Consider the following 26,186-nt stretch of genomic DNA (forward strand, 5'->3'; position numbering starts at 1 on the left):
AATTCACTAGACATTAGGAATGATATGTTATACTGAAAACGTTTTGTTGATGAATTTCATACATATAGCTCATTCTTCAGTAAGTCTGCAATGTTAACAAAAAGTTCTGACAAGCAGAGGTCTTTGTTTATTTCTTTGGTTTAATCTTTAATTACGGAAATTTTCGAACATTCAAAAATAGTTAATAAAAATCCACATACCTATCACTCAGGCTCAAAAATGATCAACATCCTTATTTCATCTCTCTTTATAATTTGAATAGAGTATTTTAAGCCCGTATACTATTATTTCATTTATAAGTACTTCAGTATGAATCTTTAACAGATAAAGAATAAAAAAAAAAAAAACAAACAATTGGGATGCTGGGTGGCTCAGCGGTTGAGCATCTGCCTTTGGCTCAGGGCGTGATCCCAGTGGGATAGAGTTCCACATCAAGCTCCCTACGAGGAGCCTGCTTCTCCCCCTGCCTATTTCTCTGCCTTTCTGTGTCTCTCATGAATACATAAAATCTTAAGAAATAGAACAATATCATTATCATAGTAATAATTTCTTATTTAATATTCAGTCCCTTTTCAATCTTCCCTGGTTATCTCCAAATTACCTTCTCATAGTAGGCTAGTTTGAATCAAAATTCAAGCAAGGTACAAACTGCATTTATTTGATGTGACTCTCTCTATTTTTTTTATTTTTATTTTTAAAGATTGAGTTGTAGGCATCTGGGTGGCTCAGAGGTTGAGTGTCTGCTTCAGCTCAGGTCATGATTCCGGGGTCCTGGGATGTCTTGCATCGGACTCCATGTAGGGAGCCTGCTTCTCTCTCTGCCTATGTCTCTGTCTCTGTCTCTCATGAATAAATAAATAGAATCTTTAAAAAAAAATGCTAGAGAAGAACAAAGCAGCAACCTCTGACCTTAGCCACAGCAACTTCTTACTGAACACATCTGTAGAGGCAAGGGAAACAAAAGCAAAAATGAACTATTAGGACTTCATCAAGATAAAAAGCATCTGCACAGCAAAGGAAACAGTTGACAAAACTAAATGTCAATCCATGGAATGGGAGAAGATATTTGCAAATGACATACCATAAAAGGGCTGATGTCCAAAATCTATAAAGACCTTTTATTATCAAACTCAGTGTCCCTAATATAAATAATCCAATTGAGAAATGTGCAGAAGATATGAACAGACATTTCTTCAAAGACATACAAATGGCTAATGAATACATCAGAAAATGCATCATCATCAGCATCAGGGAGATACAAATGAAAGCCACAATGAGATACCACTTTACACCAGTAAGGATGGCTAAAATTAACAACTCAGGAAACAACAGATATTGTTGAGGATAGAGAGAAAGGGGAACCCTCTTGCACTGTTGGTAGGAATGCAAATTGGTGCACCCACTCTAGAAAACTGTATGGAAGTTCCTCAAAATTTAAAAATAGAACTACCCTACAACCCAGCAATTGTATTACTGGGTATTTACCCCAAAGGCACAGATTTATTGATCTGAAGGGGCAACTGCACCCCAATGCTTATAGCAGCAATGTTCACGCTAGCCAAACTGTGGAAGAAGCCAAGATGTCAGTCGACAGATGAATTGAAAAAGAAGATATATATATTACTCAGCTATCAGAAAGGACATAGATGAACATTTACATTGACATGGATAGAACTGGAGGGTATTATGCTGAGTGAAATAAGTCAATCAGAAAAAGACAATTATCCTGTGGTTTCACTCATATATGACATATAAGAAATAGCACAGAGGGTCATAGGGGAAGGGAGGGAAAACTGAATGAGAAATCATCAGAGAAGGAGAAAAACTATGAGAGACTCTTAACTATAGGTAACAAACTGAGGGTTGCTGGAGGGGAGATGGGTGGGAAGATGGGGTAATTGGGTGATGAGCCCATCCATGAGGAGGGCACATGATGTGATGAGTACTTGGTATTATATGCAGCTGAAGAATTATTGAACTCTACATCTGAAACTAATGATGTACTTACTATATGTTGGCTAATTGAATTGAAATTAAAAAAAAAAAGTAATAGAAGGCTGAAATACTTTTTTTTTGCTATCATCAACCAAAACTACAAATTTATAAATTCGTATATAGTTTTTCAGAGATTTATATCCATTTCTTAATATAGAGTGAAAAAAATAGCTTTATGATTGTTGTCAAAATTTATCTTATTTTTTATCTTATTTTTAGGTATTAGTCATACCTAACTGAGGTATGACTGACATACAAAAAGCCATAGATATTTAATGTATATAATTTGATGAGTTTGGAGATAAATATACTTTAGTGAAACCATCACCACAGTCTATGCCATGAACATAACCATCACTTCCTGAAGTTTCCTCTAGCCCTCTCTATTGTGTGTGTGATAAAAACACTTGACATATAACATAATATCTACCTTCTTAGAAAAATTTTAAGTATAAAATACAATATAAAAATAGTAAGATTTAAATTTATACATATGATTTCCTAAAAAAATAAAACTTGCTTTACAAGATAGAAACTTTCAACTATTTTTATAGCAAGAAAATAGAAACATCTTTATAACCTAAATTAATTTACATATATAAAACTTTATGAAAAACCCCTTAAAACTCTAATTGTCCCTTCAATAGTTCAGAAAATAGGAAACCACTCAATTCCAATAAGTACTTGTGATTGAAATCTTCATTTTAGCATCAGAAGTTGTTCATTTGTTTTCTTGCATCAAATGTTAATGTAGCAAAATCAAAGGTTTTAAAATTTAATCTTTTGTTTGTTTTCTCTTTTTATCATTTCCTTTTATTTTAAAATAATTTTCTCATTTTTAAATTATGTTTTTCTCCATTCTCCTTTTTATCCCTCAATGCCCTTTGCACTTTCTATACTTTTCTCTTTTTCTTGTATTCCTAGTAATTTATTCTTCAATTTGAACTTCTCTTCCTTATTCTTTTCTGAATTTTGTTAGGTCTCACTGCACATTCTTCTATTATCTGGCTTTTAACTTCTGTCTCTGATGTTCCCCCCCTCACCAGCTCCAAAGATTTATTTATTTATTTTGGAGAGAGAGAACATAAGCAGAAGGAGGGGCAGAGGAAGAGGGAAAGAGAATCCTTGAGCATGCTCCCTGCTGAGCATGGAGCCTAGGTGGGACTGGATCCCAAGACCATGAGATCAGGACCTGAGCCAAAATCAAGAGTTGGCTGCTTAACCAACTGAGCCACCCAGGTGCCCCCATGTCTTTACTTTTTATTTTATGTTGCTTTTGAAAATTTTGCTCACTTTATTTAAAATCATTAAATTTTAAATATATGGAAATAAATGTTAAATATAGGCTATTCCCCAACCCCCCTACCTCTACCTCCCACTGTGGATATTTCTTTTAAAATCCTGGTGTGGTCAATTGTCAGAACTTATAAGTTCATCTATTTCCCTAATTTAACCTATTGTATCTAATATGAGTTCCACTTTCAGCAGTATTTTGTTACTATATGGGGCTCTGTGCTCCATCAAAGAAATATACGCTAAAGATTTCTGAGTTTACACATTTAGACTCATTTTGCCCTCTTTTAAATGGTCCAATCAGCTAGAGGAACACATATTACCTATAGAGTAATAATTAATTAAATTAATTAAATAATTTTCTGATGGAATGAACCAAAATATATTTTGGTCAAACTTTTGCTCATATAAATTACTCTTCTCAGGAAAAGTCAAACATAAACTTTCTAGTATTTTAAAAGAGTAACAAAAGAGAGTCAACTAATCATTATTAAAAAGCCTGCTTGAAAGTATTAACCAACTGACATCACCATGACAAAGACCAAATACTATGAGTAGTGGTTGAGATAAAGGATCTAAAGTCAGACTCTGTGTTAAAAATCTGTCTCCAACTCTGACTAGCTGTATGATCATAAATAAATCATTAATTCCCATTGAGGTAAAGTATGATCAAGTATAAACCAATAATGATAATAATATCAAGTAAATAGAGTTGTGAGAATTGCAATAATTAATATATCGGAAGAGCTTAAATATGCCTTGGATAGCAAGCAGTTAAAATTTTTAGAAAAACATAGTTATGTAAAAGCTAAGATCTGATGTATTGTGCTTGAAAGTGTGCATATAATCTAGCATTGAATACTGTGTCTGAGCACACCAAGGTCAACTTTTTTTTTTACACTTCCTAGGAACAATTAGAGTTTGACATGCTGTGACATATTATGGTCCCAGCTGGAAGTCTGAGATACCTGGAAATGTACATGCAGTGTAAAGTATTGTGATCTCCTTTTGCTAGTATATTCTTAAATATTTATGGTAGCAAACAAATAACCCCAGAAATATACAGAGCTGCTTCCAGCTGAACTGAAGTTAGAAAGATGCTACTGCATTAAATATCAAACAACGAAATCTTTTCCCCTCAAGGTGAAGCCTTGAGCTAGGTACATGGGGGATGGGTGCAGATCATTTATTAAAAAAGCATATAATTCATAGAAGCTGCTGGAAATCACAACTGGATATTGGAAGATTGATAGAAATGAAAGACGCAGTTGTCTTCCTCAAAGAGCCTATGGTATATTTGAGTAGGCACTATCCTTTGTATCTTATAACCATGTAATTTACAGTGTGTATCCTAAGGGAAAACTGTTTAATAGAAAATAAATTAGGATTTACAGGAGGGGGGGATTAATTCTAGATGGGTCATTGAACCTTTTAGAGTTAATAAGATTTTTCTTTGTGATGTTGAAAAGTTTAGGAATTTAGGTAGATTAAGCAGCGATAGAAACAACAAGCCAAGTTGTTAGGCAGTACATGTGTAGTATCCGACTTTGTCATCAAGAGAATGAGTAGAGCATTCATTTTGTCTTCCACTTATCCTGCTGATTGAATGTCTTTCTGTTCTGGATGTGCAGTGGGGATGGAAAGAGGAGAGCCATGGTTATGCTTAAAATGGTAAAGTGGCCTTAACTCTATGGGTGTGAGGAACTGTATTATTCTTATATAGGAATTCTGGAGTAGGACCAAGAAAACAAAAGCATCTGTGATCTAGGTTCAAAAATAGTGAGCTTAAAAAATGCAGGGTACATCAGTACAACTTAAAATGAAGAAAGGACTTCATACTTTAGAAAATTAGGCTTGGGAAAACATTTGTTCCAAATGCATATCTCTCAGACCACAGTGTAATTGATGAAAAGCTAGAAATTTAAGTTGTTTTTTTTTTAATTTAAGTGTTTTGAGGTATGTTAGGTATATTTTTTACAAACCAACTGTACACTTCACAAACAGTTGTTTCTCAATATATGTTTTTGTTCCCAATGACTAGTGTATTGTCAGATTGTGAGATTATGTAAAATCTAGGCCAAAGTTAATATTTGTTTCATTGAATTACAACTACTGACTTAAATCTCCCAATTCTGTGGTAATAAAAAAAATAAAAAAGAAAATTTTGTTCCTTTGTTTTTGCTGAAAATGAATGTGTTGTATTTAACCCAAAATTTGAAGAAAAATGTCACAAGAGCAATTTTAGTACCTCTAATGATGTTTTTAGTAAAAATAAACTAGATTGACAATGTTCTATTTATTTTCTAAAAACAACTTGAATGCTCTGAATGCCATTTGTTTCCAATAAAATAAAATAGTAAGAGGATTTCAAGATTTTTCTGTTGTTTTAAATGATAAACTTTGACATGGACCAGGCATTGTTTAATCAGCACATTTATGATCCATCTTAAACTGCTGAGAAATTATTACATCAGTTCTAACTGGCTAAATGCTCAAACCTATAGAGAAAGGAGCCAAATGTAACATGTAAGAGAGAGGTGCAATTGATCAATATCTAACTTTTGGATGAAGATAAAAATTGGGAGAAGTAACTTGCCTGTATTAGTGAGATATGTAAGACCAAATCCCAAATCCCAAATCCCTTATTCAACATTGGCATTTGCTAAGGACCCTTGGTGTGACAATGATAAATAAGGTCACATTCCTATCTTTTGAAACCTATGATTTAGAGAAGGACATAGAAAGATTTCCGTAGTTATAAGAACAGAAAAATGAGCTAATACTCATTCACAGGAAGTAAAATCTGGAAAGATATCTTAGAAAAGGTGGCATTTCAGCTGCTTCTAGAAGGATAAGTAGTGGTTACTAGTAGGTGGTTGAGAAGGAGAATTCATTCTCATTAGAAAGTAACATATTTGTCAACTCATAATAGATTAATGTTTACAGTGAAATATTGGGATTAGGTCTTGACTTGTGTTAAAAATCATTGAGTCACATTCTTACAATATTTTATATTCTACTAAGTATAATGCTTAGGGAATTTTCTTGACATTTCCTCACCTGAAGCTGAAGCTAATCCACGTTAAAGATTTCTCAGATAGGGTGCCTGGGTGGCTCAGTCAGTTAAACATCTGACTCTTGATTTTGGTTCAGGTCATGATTTCAGCCTCATGTTGGGCTCCACACTCAGTGCAGGGTCTGCGTGAGACTCTCCCTCTCCTTCTGCCCTTCCCCTTATTTGTGCTTCTTCTTTGAGAGAGAGACAGAGAGAGCATGAATGGGGTGGAGGGGCAGAGGGAGAGAGAGAAGCGGATTCTCCACCAAGCAGGGAGCCAAGCAGGGGCTCTATCCCAGGACCCTGGGGTCTGGACCTGACCCAAAGGCAGACACTTACCTGATTGAGCCACCCAGGTGTCCCATAAATAAATAGAATCTTAAGGGAAAAAAAAAAAAAAGATTGATCAGACTACTTTTCTGGAGAGTAAGGCTACAAAACCTATTTTTCTTTGCCTAGATACCTTAAACACTGGGAGTTCCTCATTTTCACCAGAGAACTGACATTCAGGAAACATCTTTTCTGTTACCTAATTACCATCTGGACCTTTATTCTCATTTTATTACTTTCAGCTCTGTACTTTGGACCTGCTCCATGTTCTCACATGTACTTATTTTGGAAAAAAAATCTGTATTCCATTTTTATCAACTTAAACTTCACCTACCCTTATAAACAAGTGTATAGAAGCAAGATAGGGTTTTGGTCTTCCTCCTTTTCAATTCTAAATTATAAAGCTTTATTTCTTTTTAATTGATTTTACTAAATCCAAGGTATACTCTATATAGGTAACCTAATCTTCATTCTTCATTACTATTTTACTTATCATCAAGGGCTTCCTCCATACAAAATGAGGACTTTTTCATCTGATTCAATGTTCCTCTTTTATTATTTATTTTGCCATAATTATAGATTTACGGATAAGTCATCAAATAATCTATAGCTATCTATTTCCTAGATCTTCTAAGTTCAAATGATGCTCACATACTATCCCCTTGGCCAGATGTATTGAAACCTAAATTATTAAGAGTGCTTCTTTACTTCTTAGAATGGTGGTGGGGAGGCTCAAGAGGTGTTGGTTATATCAGAGCAAGTAGAGTTACAGGTCATGCCGTATGGTCCTGCTGATAGAGACCTGATAGTCTTATGAGGGAAGACTTTGGAAAATATGAAGCTCTTGGGATCTATATTGATGCCTATTGAATAGAACAGGCATTTTGATTTGTGCAAGTAGAATTCTGATCTCTATTTATTGTTTTCAAATGGAAGTGAGTAAAGTGCAACAGGGCTGGTTTTAACGGAAATGTGTAAAATTCTTGATTTTCATGTTAATTCCTGCTAATGGGGATTGATGAATGTAATCATTAGACCTCAGGAAATAAACCATGAGGACAACTGCCATACACTGGACACAACAGATCAAAAATCTGGAAGAGACTAGACCTTGTATAGTTTATAGCCAGTCTTAGACTACCTGAACTGAAAACTCGAGAATTCTTTATGTGATAAATATATATGTATATCTTTAAGTATGATTTATATACGTTATATATAAAAATATATATATTATTTATTTGACAGAGAGGAGAGAGAACACAAGCAGAGGGAGAAGAAGCAAGCTTCCTACCAAGCAGGGAGCTTGATATGGGCTCGATCCCTGAGTTCAAGAAGTGAGCCAAAGACAGATGATTAACTGACTAAGCTACCCAGGAACACCTAAATTTATATTGTTTTAGAGCCACTGTAACTTTGATGTTTTCTGTTTTGTGCAACCACAGGTAATCCTAAATACTAGAATCAACTTTAATCTGTCATAATGTCCCATTTGTTTTCCGAATTCTTACTATTTATTCTCAATATTTTTATGGGGCTCCATTCTTTTGCCAGCACCTTAAAATTTGGTTGTTTTAGATTCTCTTCCTAGCCTCCCACCCTCTTTAATCTGTACAATTTTGCAGATTACATCTGTTTTTATTACATAGGTTTTAATCTTACTTTCATAAGCTAAGTAATTGCCTTTAGCCTAGATTTCTCTAATTTGATCAAGATATACTATATGCAACTTCTGGTTAGACATTCTTATTTCAATATTCTATAATCATTAATTATCAACATTCTTAGTATTGAACTCATCTTCTAATTCATCCCCTAAATTTGTTCCTCTCTCTATATTCTTTATCTCATTGAATGATATCACCATGCACACAGTAATCCAAATCCAAAATGAATAAGTTATTCTAAATACATCTTTCTCATAATGTTTCAATATGCATGTAATCACAAATTCCCATGACTTATACTATTTTGTTTGCTCTCTCAGATCATCATTGTTCTTCTTTGATATTTTAATAACTACGTTTTAACATAAGGTAGAATAATACATATTTTTGGTATGTACTCTCTGAATTTTCAATTAATAAGATATAGTATCTGTAAACCTGCAGACCCTGTGAAGTGGAAATATCACCTTATATACCAAATGCAGCCACAAAAACACCAAAACATGATTAGAAAAAGTTGGGCAATTGTCTCAAGGAAGTCATCCATATGCTGGTCAGTGACTTACTGTCCAGAAAGGAAAAAAAAAAAAAAAAAAAAAAAAACTACCTATTTTTGACCCAACCCCTGTTTTAGGGTTAAGTTTAGGTAGTTGATAAATTGCTAGATAACTATCAGGAATGGAACCCATAGGTTGGCAGTTTGAGCATATCATGATGACTGTGCAAATATAAGTTATACAAAGCTAGTTGATATGAGAGTAAAGACTTGAGAGGATATGTAAAGAAGAGTAGGAACAGAATATCATAAAGTACTGTGAAACAAGAGTTCTTGACATATGTCCTGTGACATAAATTCAGTTTCCACATAATCTGACTTTTACATATCCATAAGATTTTCTTGCACCTGCACTTAAACTCTGGTAATCAATTCCTCTTTACTTGAGTGAACTTGAGTGTGTTTCTATTCTTTGTGAACAAAATAATCCTAATCAAAATGGCCAAAGAATTGTGAGAGATACAGGGAGCAATCACTTCAACTGGAAGGTCACCTTCAGTAAAGAGATATTGCTTTTTCTTGGTCTCATTCAGAAATTTTGTCTTCCTTTGGAATCTTAGCATCCAGTGACGTGTAACATCCACATAGGATCACTAAATCTGCTTATAGAAAGATCTGAATACTCTCAACATCTTGGAAAATATTTACTCTTAAGTTTTTTCCTTGTTCCTCATTGTTACTCCTACCAGTATGCTCAATATAAGTGGAATAAAACAAAGGCAGTTTATGTATCAAGTAAGGCAATGGTAACTACAACATAATTCAAGAAAAAGGAAATTTAAATTACTGATTGGTGGCCCTGTACCTACATCAATAAGAAAATATGGTTGTTAAGATCTATTAAAATATAACCTGCATAACAATCAGAGGAAGAAACTTAGTGCTTAAGGGGGTTTTATTGCTGTTGTTCGTTTTTGTTGTTGTTTGAAGCTTAATGCACTACACTATCATTTTGGTTTAGGTCTCTTAATTAAATCATCAACATTATGGACTTCATTCTATAGGTCTAAGGAGTGAGGAAAAAAATTCAGATGGGAAAAGTGCATAATTGGATAACTGTTGTGTGATATAAGCCTGAAGTGGTATGAATGGTGTATGTGAGAAGCAGTGGGGTCAGTTAGAAGCCCCTTGCAGTGCTATATAATCCCCTAAAAGGGACTGATTATAGAAAGATCACACAGAAAATAACTATCTACTCATTTTTCTTGAAATCATCAAGAAATTTGTTGTTTAGATGAATCAACTATTTAATGGAAAGTTACCATATGTCTCAAACACAGGCAGAAACTTGACAGTCTTTCAGTGATACCTGAGGGACCAGAATTTAGTGGAGGCATGTGCTTACTATTCAGAACAAGAATTATCATTGCTGTGCACTTTACAGGGAGGAAATACTAATCAATAAAGTTCAATTTAGTCAAGTCCTGAATAACCTGCTTTCCTATTTTGCAGATAGCAAGATTGGGAGGCCTGGATCTTATGAAAAGAACAGACAAATATAGGTATAATAGAATTTTATTTATTTATTTATTTATTTATTTATTTATTTAGGATTTTATATATTAAATTAAACACAGTCTTCTTTTCTCCCCACTTCAACTAAAATAGCATGTTTTAATGTGTCTATTTTGTTAGGTATCTGGGACCAATAGTGGGAGGCAAGAAGGGCTTAAAAAACAAGCATATCTTTTCCCCTCCAGTTGCTTATAAACTAGTTGGAGTGATAAAGCATCTATAATACAGTTCTGGAACATTTTGTACCAGTGATGAAAGTTCTTTTTTTGTAGAGCACTGCCTCTGCTTTGCAAAGATAGGATAGAGTAAATAACTTTCTTCTCTATAACAATAGGTTCTTTTGCATGTTGGAATCTAATACTAACTCCTTAGCTTTACTCTTTGTAGCTGAAATTCTATGTCAAGCAAAATACAAATATATATATATATATATATATATATATATATATATATATATATCCTTTTAAAAGTACTTGTTATTTTTCTAAGCAGAGAAGCTTCAATGTGGGGCATCCTCTGGAGGTATTCTACTAGATTTTATTCTCAGGTGTTATTCAGCCTTCTTATCAATATTGCACTTAAGGGCATTTATAACAATCATTAAGATCAACTTTTTCAGTAATTTTAGGTTGAGGAATAGGTAGTGGAAGGTACATACAAAATCTGTTTAGATATTGGTAGTCAGATATAAATGTGAGTATTAGATTTTTTAATACCAAGTTAACATGCAGTAGTGTTAAAACAAAGTGGGGTGAATTGTATAGACATGAAGAAACTCAATTATTCTTCCTTATTCCTCTTTGGATAGTTAATTTTGGAAAACCTTAAATGTCCAGATATCTGTCTGTGTATGTATTTACCCTTATTTATAGGTTCTGTGTGCCTGAGGGAGACCAGGCAACTTCCCCATATGAGGAAGATAACTTAAGTCTTCAAAAGTGAGATGCCAGCCTTGGCAGCAGAAATTTTAAATGCCCAGAAAATGTCCTGAGTGCTCTGTGTTGTGGGAATCAAAAAGACCATGTGGACCAGAAAAGAGACCATGTAGATGGCACTGAATGGCACTTTGTTTTTTCTTATGGTGTCAACTAATTTCAAAAGTACATTAAAGTATCACAAGTTGCATGAACTGACATTGTTTTGCAGCTTTTCCATGTTTTCCTATGTTTCCAAGGATATAACATCTGATAAAGGGAAAGAGCCTAGATCTTAAAATGTCATAGTAGATACATTAAAACTATTCCATGTTCCTGTATAGTTATTGAAAGTAGCTGTTGCTCTTGATAGAATCTTGAAGAATATGTGAAACTTGGGGAAATTTCTGGAATTAGGCACATGAGAATTATGAACACTAATGTGAGTCCAAAATGATAATGTGCATTCTATAGGCAATTATGAGAGTAAAATGCATATTCAGTTTCTCTGGAGGAAAATGCATCTTATCAGGAAAAAAATCTGTTTTGTGGATTATTGTAGCCCAGAAATATGCTGTTGTCTGTAGAGACACCCATTAGTGTTGTCTGTAGAGAGAAAAGAGGGAGTTTTGTCACCCCAAAAAGGATATCAAACAGTTTGGGGTCTGCACAATATGACATTTTCAGTAGCTATCCCATATATTGCAGAAATGTAGCAGAAGCTATAACATCAACCAAACTCAAAATATCCAACCAACAACAGCTATAATCTTCAGTAGCTGGGGAAATCTTATTAACTACAACCACAAATCTTCCTATCTGTGCTAATGCCCTGCCCCATGCAAAACTTTTTTGTCTGTTGTTTTAGCACTGCCTTAAAGATTTCCATAGAAATCAGATATGCTGGAGGAACTAGAAGAACAGGGATATGAAAGTTAGCAGTGTTTGCAGAGTTTCCTTTTATGCTTCTTATGGAGGGTGGGTTATGATTGCCAAGGGAGACATAATGCTGCTAATCTGGGTGCAGAGATGAAGACCATTTGCTGGTCTTTGGAAGAGGTTTTCAAGAGTAGATAAGTATCTCTTGATGGCTTTAAAGGTGGATCTGACAATATGTGCTAGAGAGAGATAAAAATGTAGAGTATTCACTGGTATTCACTTTGAGGATACTAGAGTGGTCTTGAGATTATAGCTGTGGATAAATCACCCTGTCTGACCTATAAATTATATAATTGGGTAAAATAATCCTATAAAGGGAATTGTTTGTAGGGAAATATTAAAAAAAACCTGCAAAATTACATCTTGGTTTTGGATATATTAGTTCTGGCAATAATTTACAAGGTGTGCCTAAGAGTACTAATCACTTCACAGTGCCTGAAGAAGGCACGAAACTATACATATTGGTCTTTATGAACTAAATATATACCTTTTAAGAATTTAATATATATGTATACAATATATTATATATTAAAGGAATGTCTGTATATATACACATACAAATTAATATATATTATTAAACATATTATGTATATATATATTTATATTACATTATTGAAAATAGTTGGCCAGGGAAATTTGATTCATCAGATAATATTCTAATTCTTTTTGGTTAGAGAAACTGCTTAAAGAAAGTAAAAACTTGATGGGATGAGCACTGGGTGTTATTCTGTATGTTGGCAAATTGAACACCAATAAAAAAATAAATTTATTATTAAAAAAAAGTAAAGGATTGTGACATGAGATAGAAAGATATACAGAACTTCTTTTTATTTTCTGTGGAGGGTATCCAACTTGGCATCTGTTTGAGGGCTTTGCAGTAGGAAGGAGATTATCACCAAAGATAAGCCCCCATCTCAGTATGAGCTTGCACTGACACCTGATGATGCCCTAAGAAAGTTGACACAAATAGCTCAGATAATGGCTTATTTTAAATGGTTTACTCTCAAATTCCCTCACCTTCACCATCATAATGTGACAGGAAATATAAAAAGTTTCTCCCAAATTATTGAAAGAATAAGGGATGACCTAAAATAGCAGCCACAGGGAACTTGTTTACCTTCACAGACTTTATATTTGAGGCTCTCCGTGTTGCTGAGAGTTTTATGTGACTACTTCTTTTACATAACTCACATCACTTAAATGTGAGCCCTTGGAAGCCTTTATTAATCACCCTTCCTCAGTTCTGATCTCCTCCTCATGCCCTGAATCCTGGTGACAGACACTTAACCTGTTTTAAGTTTCTTCTTTTTTTTTTTAATTAAAAAAAATTTTTTTTTTTATTTATGATAGTCACACAGAGAGAGAGAGAGGCAGAGACATAGGCAGAAGGAGAAGCAGGCTCCATGCACCAGGAGCCCGACGTGGGATTCGATCCCGGGTCTCCAGGATCAGGCCCTGGGCCAAAGGCAGGTGCTAAACCACTGCGCCACCCAGGGATCCCTGTTTTAAGTTTCTTCTTAACATTTATTTTTATCCAAACAGATATTATACTTGTTAAATATAATTTTTGTTTAATTAATTCCTCCATAGAGAAAATAGGAGCTATGGAAAGAGGGATATTACCTGCTTAGTTCATTTCTATGTACCTCACTTCCATTAAACAAAAAAATCCTGTTGTAGGAAGTAACTGTCGAATAAATGAATTAGCTACCCTGGAAAGATTATGAATCCAAGAAGTATTGTGGAGGCCAAAACAAATTACTTCTAATAATTAATAAGTGGTCTCTAAATATGATTGAAGGCGGGGCACCTGGATGGCTCAGTTGGGTAAGAATCTTGATTTTCACTTAGGTCACAATGTCAGAGTTGTGGAATGGAGCCCCCAGTGGGGCTCCACACTTAGCACAAAGTCTGCTTGTCTGTCCCTTTCCCTCTGCTCCTCTTCCTGCTCTCTCTTTCTCTCAAATAAGTAAATAAATAAAATATTTTAACGAATAAATAAATAAACATGATTGAAGGTAAAGATGTAAAAAGGACATTGGGAGAGATCAAACCGTGTGAACCTACGGGGCACTTCAATCAATGGCATCTGAACTGAAAAATGAGTGACCAGTTGCAGATTCCATAGTGACTGTGAGGCTATCAATGATTGTCCACATGCAGTATAATTTCAAAATATCTTGATTAAGGTTAAGTTTAAATTTTAAAGGCCTCCATGTTTTACACAAAGGGCAATAGCTTGTGTGCTGATATGTCAAAAAAGGGAGTATGAAAGAAAGAGCTATGGTAGTGAGAGAGCTAGTAGTTGCATCATTATTTAAGATATTCTCTCCTTTTTTTTTTTAAAGATTTTATATATTTATTTGACACAGAGAGAAAGAACAAGCACAAGCAGAGGGAGTGGTAGAGGGAGAGGGAGAAGCAGGCAACCCGCTGAGCAGGGAGTCCCATGCAGAGCTCAATCCCAGGACTCTGGGATCATGACCTGATCTGAAGGCAGACACTCAACCCACTGCACCATCCAGGCACCCTTATTTAAGATACTCTCAATGAGATTCATGGAGGATAGGAATTGCCAGGGATATGGTAAAATGGAGACCAAAAATCTTAGGAAGGGAAAATAGAAACTGAGTACCAATGTCCACAAGAAAAAAAAAATGAATAAAAGTAACACCAACCAATTTAGCTTCCTGTAGAGGTGATTGAAAATGAGAGCCATGTCATTAAGGAGTTAGTAATTTCTTATAAGGAAACCTTCCTCCTAAACACCAGAAAAAGGCCAGAACATTTTTTGAAAGGCAAGTTCACCATTGAATTTTACCCTCATTGCAATTAAAATCAGTCCTCTATAAAGTGTAAATACACAAAAGATACCTGAGACACCCATTTCCTACTGGATTCAGGATTATATACATCACACCAATGAAGATGAACTTTTCTGAACATGCCTAAAACTGGAATTTCACAAATCATCTACATTATTCTACCATTTCAATGTAAGTCAGAACTGATATAAGGATAAACTTCAGCCTCAAGCATAGCAAATACATAACAATTGAATCCCTGATATAGCATAGGCCATTTTACAGTACTGAGTGTAATAGATTAAGTAAAAGACAGCTACATTATGGGATGAGGAAAATCAAATTATCTTACCCAAATTGCTAAAGACATCATGTTTAAATGACATATTGATAAAGTAAGATGGTGACATAATTTGAAAATATGCACAGAATACTGGAAGCACACAAGTCTGTGTCTGGTGGGAAGAAACTCTGAGAGTTGGTGCATTATACTGTGGGAGAGAAATATTTCATGTCAACTAGTAATGAAATTAGAAACAACAAAGGTAGCTTCTTTGAAGATTCTGAAAAGAAGATCTTAAAAGAGCTGCTACAGAACGTATTATTTTTAATGGTGGCCTTTCTTACTATCTCCCCCACCTTTTTTTTCTTTTGTCTTTCCAAATGTTCAAGCAAAGACTAGAAATGTTTATGTTGTGCAAAGGGTTAACACCAGTTTGTGGCAAATTACATATGGTTTTTATCTCTGCATCTCTCCTTCTCTATTTGGGGCCAATTAATAATTACATAATTACATTACAGACATTTACCAAGCTCACATAATGACCTTTAACTTTGGGTACCAATAGTAGCTCTGAAAAATACAGTATTGGACTTTCCATATTTCTTATATTAAAATTCTTTGCATAGGATAAGACCAGGGTTTCTTGTTCATGGGGATGTTATTACATTCACAGCCCATTTTCAAGTGTAAGTCATTAGGTGGTCATGTGTACCTCTTATTACTGTTACCCTTTTTCCCCCTTCCCTAAGCCAGGATGGAATCAAAATTAGCCACTTACACCCAAGAAAGAAATTATACCACCCAGTGATCCACCTCAAAAAGATGAACCAAGAAAACAATATGTGCTCTCTACACAATTTTCTTTCTATAGAGGCACACTAGGTTTTGATGGAAATTAACTCATTAATTCAATAAATACTTGAGTGTATTCAGTGTCCCAGATAGGCTGTTAAACAACAGGACTATATTAGTGAATAAAACTTAGTCTTTCCTCTCAAATAATTTTTTATCTTAAGTACACAGAAGGCTAGAGAAAGGTTTTCAAATTTTTAGATAGGACGGGGAAATGTATGAGGGAAACAAGTGAAATTGTAGTGAATGCAACCTCTTTGATTTCATACTGTGCTGCAGTTCTATTATAATCTGTTGTGCATCTAAGTTATAAGGGATTTTGTCTTCTATGTGTTTCTCATCATACTCAGTGATCTTAGCATTGTTGGGAAGACAGTAGATGATCAAGAATAACATCAAACAAGGCTTTTCCCTTCTGCCTCACACTTCTTCCCACTGCGGCATATACCCACTCCCCTCAGTTGGAGCACCATAGAAAGAATAAATGAGCTACTGTTAGAATATTTCAATGCTAAATAAAAGTGAGATGATGGGAAACAGAGCAATGGAGATTATCATCATGATTATCATAGGGGTTCTCTCAAGGGCCTTTGCATAGTAAGTAACAATCCAAATAACAAAAAGATTGGGGCTCTCTGTGGTACACCAATGGGTCTTGAAGAAACAACTCAGAGATGGGAATTGAATTTTACTTTAAGTTATACAAATTATTTCCTTAGTTGGCTATTTTATAGAATGAGTGAATGAGTTGTCAAGATTCTCTATTAACCACACATCCTCCCTGTGGTTTCTCATTATAGCCAGATATACCCCTAGGATCAAATAGAAGCATTAAGAATAAGCAATAAAGATAAGGGTCCAGGGAAGAAGAAAGGGGTGTGGACGGGAGTTAGAGGATTAACATGATATTCTGACTGCTACACATTATCTTCAACACCTCCTGAAAGGTCAGGTGTTTTCTCTTTTGTTTCATTTTCCTTATTAGTGAGTGTTTTCAGGCCTATAGTTTATGCCTGAAACTAAAGTGTGACAAGCCATTCTTGAAGTTTTATTGCACAGTCTAGTATTTTAGAATAGGCAAATCAGGGGGGAGGGGGGCAGGGATTTGAGTATAATAAACCTCTGAGAGGAGCAAATGAAGTGTACTTGACATCCCTTGTATCATACCTTCCTATTAAAAACAATGTCTAGCCGCTCTTTTTGTTCACAGAATTCCCTAAATTTTTCTAGCCTTTGTGTACAGAGGTCTTATACTTGATTTGACTTTGATCTTTGTTTGGTTCCCTTTTTGTTGTCATTTTACATACAACCTAGCCAGCTATTATAATATAGCATCTTTCTCAACCCCCATGACTCAAACAAGATATTGAACCATTTGTCTGTTTATGGATTCTCTATTTTCCTCTTTTTTGATTATAATCTCCAGAAAAGGAGACCCTTTCCTAATGTTCATTGCGTTATTCCTGGAATATAGAATATTGTGTGCCTGAGATTTAATTGGCAAATAAATAAATAAATAAATAAATAAATAAATAAATAAATAACAATAATGTATAGTAAAATAAGTAGATATAAAATCAATTTGATTTCATGAATTTGACTAATAATAATTAATTTGATTGATTAGATTAATTAACTTGAACATGGGAATTCAAAACCTGTTTTCTTCACATCTAATAGTATGGGAGAGCTGAAGTATACATTTAGAGAAAAGAATATAAAAAAATAGAAATAGCAAGGCAAGGTTTAAGAAATCTGTGTAGTTATATATGTGCCTTTGTGTAAAGATTGCTCTTACTATCTAATGTTTAGAATTTACTTTTTTTTCATGGTAGCGCTCATGAAGAAATCACGTACTATATATAGTATTTGGTTGTAATATTATTGGTAAGAAATAACCCCAAAGAAAAGACATTAAGATAGTAAACTCTGAATATCTTTGGTTTATGATGTCTGCAGAATGTACAATGTGCACAGGACATGGTTTCTTTCAAAGGTGGCTTCAGTTCTTTTACTTAGATTCAGAATTGAAGTACGCAATAATTCACTGGGGTGAAAATGCAGTTTCCCCTACATAACTAGAAATGCTATAGTGGGAAAATATAAACTTTATACTTAAATTACAGAAGATCCAATATTCTGTTTTCAGAAGATGATACCACTATAATTTTTATTTTCACACATTAGAAATTAAAATAGTGACACTAATTTTACTGTCTTTGAATCTTTGTAAAACTGAATTTACTATATTTGTAGTTATTATGAATTAAATTTCTATTTTTCTATACACACACAGATTATAAACATAATTTTTTTTGTAATTCAAAACCTATGACAACACTATCTTAAGAAATTTCACTGTTCCATTAGTTGGGTTGAAGTTCTAATGATTAAGGGTTTAGACATTGTCTGATTTTGGGTTCTCTAGAAAGCAGAGCCTGAGACAAGGATTAGTTGCTAACACATTTTGGTGTTAGCATTTTACTTCCTGGTAAAAGATTAAGGCCAGGGAGATGAAGGAAAAAGGAAATGAAGGAGATGAAGGAAAAAGGAAAACTAAAGCAAAGATGTAATTGAAATGTGATGCAATGCAAACTTTGCTAGCAAACTAATTCACAAAAAAGCATAATGAGACAGAACAGGTTGCTTAGAAGGTCTGTTTACTTTGCATACTCCATTTCTCCAAAACTGTTTCAAGGACAAAATTTAACCTGCCAGAGTCCATAGAGACATGGCAAAGGGAAAGTTTTTCTGCCTGGTTCTCTCCTATTTCTTGCTAGTAAAAAATCAGTCCATTAGGAACAATATTCTCATATCCTGTTTACAGAATTTAGACCCTAAGAGACCATTTAGAAAATCAGACCTTATATCTGCTGATATGGAGACTTCTTTATATATGTAACTGAAGGGGTAACACAGTAATGAATGATGATCTCAATCCATCATTTTCTAGCATTGTAATCAGGTGGAAGGTAACCTCTCCATACTTTAAATTGTTTATTACTGTTTATTATTATTATTATTGACACCTCTATCTATATCTTAAAGTTGATCTTTAAAATATTTTACATACACAGAGTGAATATTAATATATGCAAATTATTATTTTTTCTTTTTTTCTTTTTTATTTATGATAGGCACACAGTGAGAGACAGAGGCAGAGACATAGGCAGAGGCAGAAGCAGGCTCTATGCACTGGGAGCCTGACATGGGATTCGATCCCAGGTCCCCAGGATCGCGCCCTGGGCCAAAGGCAGGCGCCAAACCGCTGCGCCACCTAGGGATCCCAATATATGCAAATTAAAATCATTTACAATGTCAGAGGAATCCCATGATAGAAAGAAAATAGTGACAGAAGACTGTTTTAAGAATACATCAAACAACCCTACTGGAAGAATGGGGGCAGAGGGGCAGAAATTGCTCTGACAAGTAACTTTCAAAATGAGTGGGATCTATCAGACTAAAGACAAAAGAAAATTTGCATAAGCACTATTCTCTTGTTAATAATATTGTATCCCACAGAGGAACAGGTTAGTAATTCTAATACTGCTATTCAAGTATATTGGAATTGAATAATTAAGAAAATGATTAGCGGGGGATCCCTGAGTGGCTCAGCGGTTCAGTGCTTGCCTTCCGCCGGGAGCATGGTCCTGGAATCCCAGGATTGAGCACTGTGTCGGGCTCCTTGCATGGAGCCTGCTTCTCCCTCTGCCTGTGTCTCTGCCTCTCTCTCTCTCTCTCTCTCTGGGTCTCTCATGAATAAATAGATTTAAAAAAATATATTAACAAAAAAAGAAAATGATTAACAGATGATGGGAGCCAAGTATTTCACTACTGAAGTATATGTTGCAGATAAAAAGAGGAGGAATTCAGAATGATTCATGTGTTACCATATTAGAGTTGAGAACATCAGTATGAAGTCACATTTAGCTTCACATAAATAAAAATGGGTGCATGCAGAAATATTTATAGATATGTGTACATTCATGGGTTAGTATATATACATTCCTTTTGATAACTGATAGGGCCTAGAAGCAATGACATCTGAGTAGAAATAAACACTACTAGCATCAATATTCTCCTAATAACATTCACAAGTTAAAATTTAAAAAGATAAAAAGGAAGCAGGGCCTCATGGAAAAATGGATGATTATAGAACTGGTTCAGGAAGGCACCTGAGGGGGGAAAAAAAAAAAAGGAAGACACCTGAGTAGCTTAGTCAGTTACGTGTCTGTCTTTGGTTCCTGTTATGATCCAGGAGTCCTGGGGTTGAGCCCTATTTGAGCTCCTGGCTCAGCAGAGAGCCTTCTCTCTCCCCTGCTACTCATTCTCTGTCTCTGTCTCTGTGTCTCTCTCTCTGTCTCTGTCTCTGTCTCTCTTTCACACACACACACACACACACACACAAAATCTCTTTTTGTCTCAAATAAATAAACAAAATCTTTAAAATAGATAGATAGATAGATAGATAGATAGATAGATAGATAGATAGATAGACAGAACTGGTCTGGGAAATATACATAGTGGGCCTCGAGTATCTTGTAGTACCAGAAATAAGAGAATGCTAAACAACATCAACAAACACACTATTGGAATATGTCAAAAGCCACCTGAAAGATCTTCCAATGGCCAAAGCTTTATTCATTTTGAGCAACAATATAAATAAAGTAGCACTGGAATATTGCTTAAAGCATAATATAAATATGATTAAGCCCATACTTATATGAATGAATAAATAATTTAAAATAAATTTGGAGAAAAGACAAATCTCACATGCAGAGTATCTCCAAATAATTTGCGTAGACATTTCACCTTTCAAGTGAGGACATAACGGCTGGGCATTGCAACTTTTTTCTGAAGACTCTAAATGGAAAAGAGGGTAGAAAGGGTCTCAGTTTTCAGTGGAGTAGCTTGAAAGACAGTATGAACCAGGTGATCAAGATCAACAACAACAGAGGTAAGTCATGTTGATAGAATGCATCTTTATACATGATGAAAATAGCACTCATACTCTGTGGTCTTGCTCACAAAACCCATAAGCCCATTTGAATCTTGAGAAAAACATGTAAATCTCATCTGAGGGGGATTCTACAAAATACCTGACTAATACTCCTCAAAAATTGTCAAGATCCTTATAAACAAGGATAATCTGAGAAAATGTCTCACACATAAGGACCTGAAGATAATATGACAAGTAAGTGCAATGGGAAATCATGGTGGAATCCTTCAACAGAAAAATAACATTAGGTTAAAAGCTAAGTAAATTTGAATAAAGTATGGACTTTAGTTTAATAATGTATCAAGGGGAGCCTGAGTGGCTCAGTCAGACTTGATTTTGGTTCGGGTCATGACATCAGAATCGTGAGATGGAGCCCTGCACAGGGCTTCGTGCTCAGTGGGGAGTCTGCTTAAGATTTTCTCTCCCTCTCCCTTTCCAACTCCTTCTCTCTCTCTTTAAAATAAATAAATAAGATCTTAAAAAGAAATAATGTATCAATCTTGGCTCATGGATTACTACTGAAAGATATAATAAGAGGGCATGCTCAGTGTGCTGTATATGGGAATTCCCTGTACCAACTTTGCAATTCCAAAACTGTCCTAAACATGAAGTTTATTAAAATACAATTTTTACAAATTATATAGAAACCTGCTTTGACCAATAGAAATTACTCAGTATATATCAACTGGAATGTGTTCTTTATTCTGTTATTTTAGTAATTTTCTACTTTTTTTCTGTATTATCCCCAAACTCTACCATCACTTACACATACACACACCCCATTTTGTGCTCCTCACATGGTGAATATTCACAATAACAAGATAGATTAGAATCTTAGTGTTGGACAAGACCTGGAATACTAACTTGTCTACCCAAATAAATAATTTTTCTATGTCATGGTTACCTGCCCAACATTCTGTTAGATATGAGCATTCACAAGGGAGTTATAAATGTACAAGATGTATCATGCCTTACCAAATTATCACAGGTACTTTAACAAATTATGTAGCTCAAACAAACACTGTTCTCTCAGAAAGAAGTAAAAAACAGCCCTGACATTTATTCTGACCACCATATGCTTGCCTTTTCCAACTTGGTATTCCTTTCCAAATTGTATCTGATTTCTGATGTATGTGTGTGTTTTTTCTTCTCTTCATACATGTTCACCCCCAATCTTGCTCCTTTCACTTTGTGGTCAAGTAAATCAGGATTGCATCTGAAATTCTCTTTGAAAGATGATTTGCACTTTTGCTCTGGATTTCTATCTGATATATTTTAAAACGTACCTCCTCTTATTCTTTTCCTATTTCGGGAGCCACGCCAATGCAATCCACCCTAGATGAACTTCATAACAGTGAAGTGGAATTAGACATAATGATCAATCAAAGAATTGGAAAAAGTCATAATGGTCATATAATCCAACCTTCCTCCAGTTACTGCTTCTCTCTAAAATATGTCCCTAATAGTGTCATTCACTATTGTTTAAATCAACCACCTTGGAGGTCATGAACATATCATATCATTAAAAGGGAGACGCTAAACCTCTGCGCCATGGATTGATATTGAGTCTTCTTTCAATGTTTGGTAGAATTCACTAGTGGAGACATGTGGTCTTGGGCTTTTGTTTGCTGGGAGGTTTTTTATTATGATATCAATCTCCTTACTCGTTATTCATCAGTTCAGGCTTTATGTTTCTTTTCAATTCAGTTTTAATAGATTGTATGTTTCTAGGAATTTATTCATTTTTCAAAGAAACAGAAGACATGGGAAACAGAATCCAAACTGATTTTATGAGGCTAATGTCATGATACAAAACCCAGACAAAGATAGCACCAGAAAAGAAAACGATAGTACAATCTCTCTGATGAACAGAGATGCAAAAAACTTCAATAAAATACTAGCAAGCTGAATTCAACAGTCCACTTTAAAAAAAGCCTATTCATCATGACCAACTAGAATTTATCCTTGGCTTGGAAGGATAATTCAATATAATCAAATAAATCAATATGATAAACTATGCTAACAAAATGAAATAAAAAACCCATAATGACCTCAATAGCTGCATAAAAAACAATGGACAAAGTTTAATACCCATTAATGGTGAAAAGCACACAGGTAACATCATAATCAATAGGGAAAAACTGAATGCTTCACACCTGCAAACCAGTACAAGCCAAGGATATTCACTTTCACCACTTCTATTCAACATTGTATCCAAAGCCCTAATAAGAGCAATTATATAAAAGGAAAGGAAATAAAAGACATCTGAGCTGTAAATAAAGAAGTAAAATTATTTCAGTTTGCAGAAGACAGATTATATATGTAGAAAACCTGAAAATTGAACAAAAAAATCTGTTAGAAATAATAAATAAATTCAATAAAGTTGTAAGACACAAAATCAATGTATAAAACACAAAAATACCAACCAAAAAATGAATTAAGAAAACATTTCAGTTCACAAGAAAAACAAAAATAAGAAAATACTTAGCAATAAACTTAATAAGATAGGTAAAGGACTTATACAATTATACTTGAGAATTATAAAACATTGATGAAAGAAATTAAAAAGACACAGACTGAAGGAAAGACATCCATGTTTGTAAATCCAAAAAAAAAATAATATACTTAAAATGTCTGTAACTACCCAAAGTGATGTATAGATTCAGAATAATCACTATGAAAATCCCAATGGTATTCTTTACAGAAATAGAGAAAATCAATCCTAAAGTTCACATGGAAACACAAAAAACTCTGAACAATCTTGAATAAGAATAACAAAGCTACAGGGCTCATACTTCTTGGATTTCAAAATTTGTTACAAAATTACAGTATTCAAACAGTATAGTTAGTATTCATATAAAATCATACAAAGATATGAAAGGAACAGATTATAGAGCCCACAATAAGCCCCAAAATGGTCAACTGATCTTCGGTATGGATGTTGAGTAAATACAATGGGGAAATAACAATCTCTTCAATAAATTATGCTGGGAAAACTAGATATTCACATGCAGAAGAGTGAAATTGGACCATTATCCCATACAATATGCAAAAATAAAACAAAAAGGATAGGAAAAAAGTCAGACCTGAAACCATAAAACTACTAGAAGAAAACAGGGAAAAAGCTTCTAACATTGGTTGGCAATGATTTTTTTTTTTTTTTTTTTTTGGATATGGCACCAGAAGCACAAACAGACAGGTGGGTTGTGTCAAAGAAAATGGTTCTGCATAGCAAAGGAAACAATCACTAGCATGAAAAGGCAACTTGCTGAATGGGATAAAAAAATATTTATGAACGATATATCTGATAAGGGGTGAATATCCAAAAAATATAAGCAACTCAAACAAAACAAAAGTGATAAAACAACTTGATTTTTAAAAATGGCCTGAATAGACATTTCTTAAAAGAAGACATACATATGGACAATAGAAGATATGAAAAGTCGCTCTATATCACTAATTGCCAGGGAAATGCAAATCAAAACCATAATAGGATTGCACCTCACATTTCTCTTTTGACCACTTTAATGGGCATTGATAAATGTCCCCTGGGAGTAAAATCACCTGGGTTGGGGATCGCTATTATACAGCAATGTGAATTAATTATTGAAAACTATACATGACAAAATGGATTAATTTTATCAATATCATGGTAAATGAAAGAAGCCAGATGTAAAAGAGTACATGCTATATGATTCTACGCATAGAGAATACAAAAAAAAAAAAGTGACAATAATACATAATGTTCAAAATCAGGACACCAAATGAATGGGCATTAAGTAGGAGGGAAGACAAGGGGTACTTTTTGGGTTCTGGTTATATTCTACGTTTTAGATCTGGGTAATGGCTACAGAGGCGTGCTCAGCTTTGAAAACTTCAGAAAGTTATAGATTCTCTTGCAGTTTTCTCTGTGTATACTATACATCAATAAAGTTTTAAAAATCAGTTGTATGAATAAATGAATGAATGAATATAATGTCTTTTGAAACACATTTAGCAAAATATCAAATTTGAATGTAACATTTCATCTTTATTTTTGTTGCTACTAAGTTTTAATTAAATATCTCCCCTCCTAGACGCAACAAAGAAAACGGTTTAATAGGTTCATTAGGGCTCATGAAATTTAGAATATGAATTCTTTTAGGTTTAGAGACATAACCTTTGTGATCTATTTGAAAAAAAAAAAACCTTGAATTCAGCAGGTATACACTGCCTATCATTTTTCCCCTCATGAATAAATGCAGACATTATCCATACTATAAACTCTGTCTAAGATGCAATGTTAGGGTCTTTTGTGAATTTTCAAAACACAGAGAGTATCTGAACCAACAAATGATGCTGTCTATGCCTGTATCTATGTTTTCTGCTCCTTACCAAGAGAAAAGGGTGCTAATCTGAAGAAAAAAAAATGTATACATCATTTACACCTGAACAAGAATTGTGATAGAAAATTTGTGAAAGAAATGTCATATACAAACCATTAAATCCATCACAAAGATAACAATAAAAGAAGAAATTTAACTTTCTCAAAATGTTACTATACTTTTATAAAATGGAACATGATTTGAATCTGAAACTTTCTCTACCCTAATATATAATAATATCATGGTTGAAGAAAACATAAAGAAATACTGTTTTTGATATTAATATTCTTCTAACTTCTCTCTAAAAATTGAGACTCCTAAATAAACTCAGGAAATTACCTTAAAAAAATTAGAAGCTAAACTGAAAGTCAAGAGGTACAACATACCTACAACTTTCCATATATAACAGTAAGTAATCAAATAGTCAATTGCAAATCTTGTTTGGTAAACCTATGATATCAGACTTAAAATTAGTATTAAATTTTTTAGCAAGAGAGATACTTCCTCACGAATAGATTTTTTCTTTTGTATATCTAAAACATTGTGTCTGACCTTTAAAGATTAATTCTTGTCTGCATGCAATCAACCAATCAGAATTTTGCCACTGATGTGCTTCTTGA

This window comes from Canis lupus, chromosome 17 (genome assembly GCF_011100685.1).
Source record: "Canis lupus familiaris isolate Mischka breed German Shepherd chromosome 17, alternate assembly UU_Cfam_GSD_1.0, whole genome shotgun sequence".
Taxonomy (NCBI): Eukaryota; Metazoa; Chordata; class Mammalia; order Carnivora; family Canidae; genus Canis; species Canis lupus.